The sequence below is a fragment of the Lepus europaeus genome, unplaced genomic scaffold (genome assembly GCF_033115175.1).
Source record: "Lepus europaeus isolate LE1 unplaced genomic scaffold, mLepTim1.pri SCAFFOLD_84, whole genome shotgun sequence".
NCBI classification, from domain to species: Eukaryota; Metazoa; Chordata; class Mammalia; order Lagomorpha; family Leporidae; genus Lepus; species Lepus europaeus.
The window spans coordinates 743,496-751,955 of record NW_026909612.1 but is presented as its reverse complement, the minus strand read 5'-3'; positions in this window follow the sequence as shown (position 1 = coordinate 751,955).

The window sequence follows — 8,460 nt, the reverse complement described above, 5'->3', positions numbered from 1 at the left end:
ATCGGGGAACATTTTATTTTGAGTTTTGATACAGGAATTATTTCCACATGGAGACACCAGCTCTACACATCTGTATTTTCTAGGGAGAAAGCTAGAGTAACTGCGGGAAACAAACATGATATTTCTCTTTGTATAGATGACATTTTATGCACTTGCCTAACGAAAAGACTTTGCTTTTCTCCAAAAACATTTGTATGCTGATTTTCTTGGTGTTTTGCATATGAATTCCACCCCAGTTTTTCCGGATATGACGGGATGAAAACATAAATATTCAGTTGTATTTTGGCTAACTCAATCCCAGATATTGTTACAGCCTCTGTGTTTGTGTTTATTGGATATTGTCAACGGACTTTATTGTTTTAATATTTGTTATCGGGGAACATTTTGTTTTGAGATTGTATACAGTAATGGGTTCTACAAGGAGACACCAGCTCCACACATTCGTATTTTCTAGGGAGAATACAATAGGAATTTCAGCAAACAAACATGATATTTCTGTTTGTAAAGATGAAATTTTATTCACTTGCCTAACGAAAAGACTTTGCTTTTCTGCAAAACCATTTGTACTGTGATTTTCTCGGTCCATTGCATACGAATTCCACACCACTTTGTCCTGATATGACTGATGAAACCAGAAATATCCGGTTTTTTTTTTTTTTGCTAACTCAGTCCCAGATAAGCTACAGCCTCTGTGTTTGTGCATTCCTGATATTATCCAAGGACTTTATTGTTTTGAATGTTTTTTATCAGGAAATATTTAATTTTTTTCTTGGAAACATTAATTGGTTCCACATGGAGACACCAGCTCTACACATTCGTATTTTCTAGGGAGAAACCTAGAGGAACTGTGGCAAACAAACATGATATTTCTGTTTGTATAGATGACATTTTATGCACTTGCCTAACGAAAAGACTTTGCTTTTTTCCAAAACCATTTTATTGTGATTCTCAGTACACTTCATATGAATTCCACACCACTTTCTCCGGATATGACTGGATGAAACTGGAAATATCCGGTTGTGTTTTGGTTAACTCAATCCCAGATATTGCTACAGCCTCTGTGTTTGAGTTTTCCGGATATTATCAATGGACTCTATTTTTTTGAATGTTTTTTATCGGGGAACATTTAATTTTCGGCTTGGAAACACTAATTGGTTCCACATGGAGACACCAGCGCTACATATTTGTATTTTCAAGGGAGAAAGCTAGAGGAACTGCGACAAACTTGGTTTACTGTTTCTATCAATGACATTTTATGCAGGTGCCTAACGAAAAGACTTTGCTTTTCTCCGAACCATGTTTACTGTGATTTTCTCGGTCCATTGCATTGGAGTTCCACACCATTTGTCAGAATATGACTGGATGAAACCAGAAATATCCGCTTGTGTTTTGGCTAACTCAATCCCAGATATTGCAACACCCTCTGTGTTTGTGTATTCCTGATATTATCCATGGACTTTATTGTTTTGAATGCTTTTATCAGGTAATATTTAATTTTGAGCTTAGATACACTAATTGTTTCAACATGGAGTCACCACCTCTATACATTCGCTTTTTCTAGGGGGGAAAGCTAGAGGAACTGCGGCAAACAAACCTGATATTTCTGTTTGTATAGATGACATTTTAAGCACTTGCCTAACGAAAACAGTTTGCTTTTCTACAGAACCATTTTTACTGTGATTTTCTAGGTCCAGTACATACAAATTCCACACCAGTTTGTCCGGATATGATTGGATGAAACCGGAAATATACGGTTTTATTTTGCTAACTCAATACCAGATATTGCTACAGCCCCTGTGTTTGTGCATTCCCGATATTATCCACGGACTTTATTGTTTTGAATGTTTTTTATCATTGAACACTTAATTTTCTTCTGGGAACACTGTTTTGTTCCACATGGAGACACAAGCTCTACACATTCGTATTTTCTTGTGAGAAAGCTAGAGGAACTGCGACAAACAATCATGATATTTCTGTTTGTATAGATGACATTTTATGCACTTGCCTAACGAAAAGACTTTGCTTTTCTCCAAAACCATTTGTACTGTGATTTTCTCGGTCCATTGCATACGAATTCCACACCAGTTTGTCAAGAAATGACTGGATGAAACCAGAAATATCCGGTTGTGTTTTGGATAATTCAATCAGAAATATTGTGTTTGTGTTTTCTGGATATTATCGATGTACTTCATTGTTTTGAATGTTTTTATCAGGGAACATTTCATTTTTTACCGTTGAAACACTAATTGGTTCATAATGGGGACACCAGCTCTACACATTCGTATATTCTAGGGAGAAATCTAGAGGAACTGCGGCAAACAAACATGATATTTCTGTTTGTATTGATCACATTTTATGCACTTGCCTGACAAAAACACTTTGCTTTTCTCCAAAACCATTTGCACTGTGATTTTCTCGGTCCATTTCATACGAATTCCACACCAGTTTGTCGGGATATGACTGGATGAAACCAGAAATATCCGGTTCTGTTTTGGCTAACTCAATCGCAGATATTGCTACAGCCTCTGTTTTGTGTTTTCTGGATATTATCCACGGACTTTATTGTATTGAATGTTTTTTATCAGCGAACTTTTAATTTTGAGCTTAGATACACTAATTGGTTTCACATAGAGACACCAGCTCTACATATTTGTATTTTCTAAGCAGAAAGCTAGAGGATCTGTGGCAAGCAAACATGATATTTCTGTTTGTATAGATGACATTTTATGCACTTGCCTAACGAAAAGTCTTTGCTTTTCTCCAAAAACATTTTTACTGTGATTTTCTCGATCCATTGCATACAAATAACACAGCAGTTTGTCCGGACATGACTGGATGAAACCAGAAATATCCGGTTTTGTTTTGGCTAACTCAATCAGAAATATTGTGAAAGCCTCTGTGTTTGTGTTTTCTGGATATTATCTATGGACTTTATTGTTTTGAATGTTTTTATCAGGGAACATTTAATTTTGTACCATTGAAACACTAATTGCATCATCATGGGAACACCAGCTCTACATATTTGTATTTTGTAGGGAGAAAGCTAGAGGAACTGCAGCAAACAAACATGATATTTCTCTTTGTATCGATGACATTTTATGCACTTGCCTAACGAAAACGCTTTGCTTTTCTCCAAAAACATTTTTACTGTGATTTTATCGAACCATTGTGTACGAATTCCACACAAGTTTGTCTGGATATGACTGGATGAATCCAGAAATATCTGGTTATCTTTTGGCGAAGTCAATCCCAGATATTGCTACAGCCTAGTGTTTTTGTATTCCTGATATTATCCAAGGAGTTTATTGTTTTCAATGTTTTTTATCAGGGAACATTTAATTTTATTCTTGGAACAGTAATTGGTTCCACATGGATTCACCAGCTCTATATATTTTTATTTTCTAGGGAGAAAGCTAGAGGAACTGCAGAAAACAAACATGATATTTCTTTTTCTTTACATGATATTTTATGCACTTGCCTAACGAAAAGACTTTGCTTTTCTCCAAAACCATATTTACTGTGATTTTTTTGACCATTGCATACGAATTCCACACCAGTTTGTCCAGATATGACTGGATGAAACCAGATATATTCTGTTTTGTTTTGGCTAACTCAATCCCTGTTATTGCTGCACCCTCTGTTTTCGTTTTTTCGGGATATTATCGATGGGCTTTATTGTTTTTAATGCTTTTTATCGGGGAACATTTTATTTTGAGCTTGGATACAGTAATTGGTTTCACATGGAGACACCAGCTCTACACATTCGTATTTTCTAGGGAGAAAGCTAGAAGAACTGCGGCAAGTAAACATAATATTTCTGTTTCTATAGATGACATTTTATGCATATGCCTAACGAAAATCTTTGCTTTTCTCCAAAACCATTTTTACTGTGATTTTCTCGGTCCACTGCTTACGAATTCCAAATGACTTTGTCCAGATAAGACTGGCAGAATCCAGAAATATCCATTTGTGTTTTGGTTAACTCAATCCCACATATTGCTACAGCCTCTGTGTTTGTTTTTTCTGGATATTATCAATGGACTTTATTGTTTGGAATTTTTTTTGGGGGGGGAATATTTTATTTTCAGCTTGGATACAGTGATTGGTTCCACATGGAGACACCAGCTGTACATATTTGTATTTTCTAGGCAGAAAGCTAGAGGAACTGCGGCAAAACAAACGTGATATTTCTGTTTGTATCAATGACATTTTATGCACTTGCCTAATGAAAAGACTTTGCTTTTCTTCATAACCATTTTTACTGTTACTTTCTCAGTCTATTGCATATGAATTCCACACCACTTTGTTCGGATATGACTAGATGAAACCGGAAATATCCGGTTGTGTTTTGGCTATCTTAATTCGAGATATTGTGAAAGCCTCTGTGTTTGTGTTTTCTGGATATTATCGATGGACTTTATTGATTTGAGTGTTTTTATCAGGGAAGATTTCATTTTACACCGTTGAAACACTAATTGGTTCATCATTGGAACAGCAGCTCTACACATTCGTTTTCTCTAAGGAGAATGCTAGAGGAACTGAGGCAAACAAACATGATATTTCTCTTTGTATAGATGACATTTTATGCACTTGCCTAACGTAAAGACTTTGCTTTGCTGCAAAACCATTTTTACTGTGATTTTCTCGGTCCATTGCATAGGAATTCCACACCAGTTTGTCTGGATATGACTGGATGAAACCGGAAATATCCGGTGTTGTTTAGGCTAACTCAATCCCAGATATTGCTATAGCCTCTGTGTTTGTGTATTCCTGATATTATCCATGGACTTTGTTGTTTTAATTGTCTTTTATCAGGGAACAATTATTTTTTGCTTGGAAACACTAATTGTTTCCACATGGAGACACCAGCTCTACACATTCGTATTTTCTATGGAGAAAGCTAGAGGAACTGCGACAAACAAACATGACATTGCTGTTAGTATAGATGACATTTTATGCACTTGCCAACGTAAAGACTTTGCTTTTCTCCAAAACCATTTGTACTGTGATTTTCTCGGTCCATTGCATACGAATTCCACACCAGTTTACTGGATCTGAATGGATGAAACAGGAAATATCCGTTTTTGTTTTGGCTAACTCAATCCCAGATATTTCTACAGCCTCTGTGTTTGTTTTTTTCTGGATACTATCAATGGACTTTATATTTTTGAATGTTTTTTATCAGGGAATTTTTATTTTGAGCTTCGATACAGTAATTGTTTCCAGATGGAGACACCACCTCTACATATTCGTATTTTCTAGGGAGAAAGCTGGAGGAACTGTGGCAAACAAACATGAAATTTCTTTTTGTATTGATGACATTTTATGCACTTGCCTAACAAAAAGACTTTGCATTTCTACAGAACCATTTTTACTGTGATTTTCTTGGTCCATTGCATACGAATTCCACACAACTTTTTCCGGATATGACTGGATGAAACCAGAAATATCCGGTTGTGTTTTCACTAACTCAATCCGAAATATTGTTCAAGACTTGTGTTTGTGTTTTCCGGATGTTGTCGATGGACTTTATTGTTTGGAATGTTTTGATCAGGGAACATTTCATTTTGTACTGTTGAAACACTAATTGGTTCATCATGGGAACACCAGCTCCACACATTCGTATTTTCTAGGGAGAAAGCTAGAGGAACTGCGGTAAACAAACATGATATTTCTGTTTGTATAGATGACAGTTTATGCACTTGCCTAACAAAAGGTCTTTGCTTTTCTCCAAAACGATTTTTACTGTGATTTTCTAGGTCCATTGCATACGACTTCCACACCAGTTTGTCCGAATATGACTGGATGAAACCGGAAATATCCTGTTTTGTTTTGGCTAACTGAATCCCAGTTATTGCTGCACCCTCTGTGTTTGTTTATTCGGGATATTATCAATGGACTTTATTGTTTTGAATGCTTTTTATCAGGGAACATTTTATTTGAGCTTGGATACATTAATTGGTTTCACATGGAGACACCAGCTCTACACATTCGTATTTTCTAGCAAGAAAGCTACAAGAACAGTGGCAAGTAAACATAATATTTCTGTTTGTATAGATGACATTTTATGCACATGCCTAACGAAAAGACCTTGCTTTTATCCAAAACCATTTTTACTGTGATTTTCTCGGTCCACTGCATATGAATTCCAAACGACTTTGTCCAGATATGAAGGCTGAAACCAGAAATATCCGGTTGTGTTTTGGTTAACTCAATCCCATATAATGCTACAGCCTGTGTGTTTGTGTTTTCTGTATATTATCAATGGACTTTATGGTTTGGAATGTTTTTTGGGGGAATATTTTATTTTGAGCTTGGATACAGTAATTGGTTCCACATGGAGACACCAGCTCTATTCATTCGTATTTTCTAGGCAGAAAGCTAGAGGAACTGCGGCAAACAAACATGATATTTCTGTTTGTATCGATGACATTTTATTCACTTGTCTAACGAAAAGACTTTGCTTTTCTTCATAACCATTTTTACTGTGACTTTCTCGGTCTATTGCATATGAATTCCACACCACTTTGTCCGGATATGACTGGATGAAACCGGAAATACCCGGTTTTGTTTTGGCTAACTGAATCCGAAATATTGAGACAGCCTCCGTGTTTGTATTTTCTGGATATTATAAATGGAATTTATTTTTTTGAATGTTTTTCATCAGGGAACATTTTATTTTGAGCTTGGATACAGTAATTGGTTCCACATGGAGACACCAGCTGGATATATTCGTATTTTCTAGGGAGAAAGCTAGAGGAATTGCAACAAAAAACATGATATTTCTGTTTGTATAGATGACATTTTATGCACTTGCCTAACGAAAAGTCTTTGCTTTTCTCCAAAACCATTTTTACTGTGATTTTCTCGGTCCATTGCATCTGAATTCCAAACGAAATTTTCCGGATATGAAAGGATGAAACCAGAAATATCCGTTTGTGTTTTGGCTAACACAATGCAAAATATTGTGTGTTTCTGTGTTTGTGTTTTCTGGATATTATCGATGGAGTTTATTGTTTTGAATATTTTTTTTTCAGGGAACATTTAAGTTTGTTCCGTGAAACACTAATTGGTTCATTATTGGGACACCAGCTCTACACATTCCTATTTTCTAGGGAGAAAGCTAGAGGAACTGCGGCAAACAACATGATTTTCTGTTTGTATAGTGGCATTTTATGCACTTGCCTAACGAAAAGAATTTGCTTTTCTCCAAAACCCTTTTTCTGTGATTTCTCCATACACTTCATACGAATTCCACACCAGTTTCTCCGGATATGACTGGATGAAACTGGAAATATCTGGTTGCGTTTTGCATAATCAGTCCAAGATATTGCTACAGCCTCTGTGTTTGTGTATTCCTGATATTATCAACTGACTTTATTGTTTTCAATTTTTTTTATTGGGGAATGTTTAATTTTGCTCCTGGAAACACTAATTGATTCCACATGGAGACACCAGCTGTACACATTCGTATTTTCTAGGGAGAATGCTCGAGGAACTGCGGCAAACATGATATTTCTGTTTCTATAGATGACATTTTATGCACTTGCCTAACGAAAAGACTTTGCTTTTCTCCAAAACCATGTTTACTCTGATTTTCTCGGTGCATTGGATACGAATTCCACAACAGTTTGTCAGGATGTGACTGGATGAAACCACAAATTCTGGTTTTGTTTTGGCTAACTCAATCCCAGATATTGCTACAGACTCTGTGTTTGTGTATTCCTGATATTATCCACGGACTTTATTGTTTTGAATGTTTTTTATCAGGGAACATTTAATTTTGTGCTTGGAAACACTAATTGGTTCCACATGGAGACAACAGCTGTACACATTCCTATTTTCTAGGGAGAAAACTAGAGGAACTGAGACACACAAACATGATATTTCTGTTTGTAACGATGACATTTTATGCACTTGCCTAACGAAAAGACTTTGCTTTTCTCCAAAACCATTTTACTGTGATTTTCTCGGTCTATTGCATACGAATTCCACACGAGTTTCTCCAGGTATGACTGGATGAAAACTGAAGTATCCGGTTGTGTTTTGGCTAACTCAATCCGAAATATTGTGAAAGCCTCTGTGTTGGTGTTTTCTGGATATTATCAATGGACTTTATTGTTTTGAATATTTTTATCAGTGAACATTTAATTTTATTGTTGGAATCACTAATTGGTTCCACATGGAAACACCAGATCTACACATTCGTATTTTCTATGGAGAAAGCTAGAGGAAATGCGACAAACAATCATGATATTTCTGTTTGTATACATGACATTTTATGCACTTGCCTAACGAAAAGGCTTTGCGTTTCTCCAAAACCATTTTTACTGTGATTTTCTCGGTCCATTGCATACAAATTCAACACCACTTTCCAGATATGACTGGGTGAAACCGGAAATATCCGGTTTTGTTTTGGCTAACTCAATCCCAGATATTGCTACAGACTCTGTGTTTGTG